Here is a 1174-nt window from a genome sequence, read left to right on the forward strand (position 1 = left end):
CATCTGTTTTTGAAGTTAGATAGGATTCAGCTAATGTTTGACATTAAGCTTGTTGTTTCACTCATTTTAATGACTAAAAATGGGTTAATAGGAAAATTAACTCTCGGAGTTAATGAGAGTTAAGAACTAAACTAAAGAACTAACTAAAACTTAGTTCTTTAAGTTTTAAATAAAATAATGCACAAAATGCTTACTAAATCTCTGGAACATATGCATATGAATTGTATTTTTAGGAAAGAAAATAAGAGAACCCAAGAGGGTTCACTGACACAGGCAGAAATTGGTCAGTGAAGAAAAACTTTCTGAGAAAATACACCCCCCCAAAATACTTAAGAGGTGTTTGAAAAATGCAAGTTTGGATGGAATAGGTGGATGAACAAATTCACAAAAACTTTTTACAACTATTCAAATAGTGAGAGTTTAATGTCTAAGATGTTAAAAATATATTAAAAGACAGCATCTTTCCAAGAGCTAAGGCTGGCTATAGCCATAGGATCTCCAACTGCGTGGGAGAGCAACCTGAAGACACTTTGACAGCTCAGGTCAGCATAATACCTGCAGCTGCCACTCGCCTTTCCTATAATATCTCAGGGGGAAAAAAGAATAGCTGCATTGATTAAATTCCTCTTTTACACCCCAGTTCTTTCCCACTGAAACACTTTTCATTCTCTAAAATACTAATGCTCTTCACAATTTAATGAGAGATTAACATAGCTAACGTATTCTTTACACTGTACAGTTAGAAGAGATGTCTAAAGTCCATGGTATTTTACTAGTCTTCCTTAAAATATATATTTAATATGTTTACTATAAAGCCTTTATTAAAAACATGGGTGGGGAAGTGGGGGAATAGAGGGAGAAAAGGTACAGAGAATAAGTAGCATAGATAGTAGGTAGAAAATAGACAGGGGGAGGTTAAGAATCATATAGGAAATGGAGAAGTAAAGAACTTATATGTACGACCCATGGACATGAACTAAAGGGGGGGAATGTGGGTGGGAGGGGAACGGCAGAATGGACAAGAATAAAGGGGGGAAATGGGACAACCGTAATAGCATAATCAATAAAATATATTTTAAAAAGGAAAAAGGTGCTCTGGCTGGCATAGCTCAGCCAAATGAGCATGGTCTGCGAACCAGAGTGTCACCAGTTCAGTTTCCAGTCAGGGCACATG

The 1174-nt window shown here is 36.4% G+C and overlaps 1 non-coding gene across 1 annotated transcript; it reads left to right on the forward strand.

Moving 5' to 3' along the window:
- Positions 1 to 454: 454 nt before the first annotated feature.
- Positions 455 to 585, forward strand: LOC119042638 (small nucleolar RNA SNORA44). Its single transcript, XR_005081263.2, has one exon. It is a non-coding gene; the product is annotated as a small nucleolar RNA SNORA44 (small nucleolar RNA).
- Positions 586 to 1174: the final 589 nt, after the last annotated feature.

The sequence above is a fragment of the Artibeus jamaicensis genome, unplaced genomic scaffold, assembly GCF_021234435.1.
Source record: "Artibeus jamaicensis isolate MK-2021 breed Jamaican fruit bat unplaced genomic scaffold, CSHL_Jam_final scaffold_286, whole genome shotgun sequence".
NCBI lineage: Eukaryota > Metazoa > Chordata > Mammalia > Chiroptera > Phyllostomidae > Artibeus > Artibeus jamaicensis.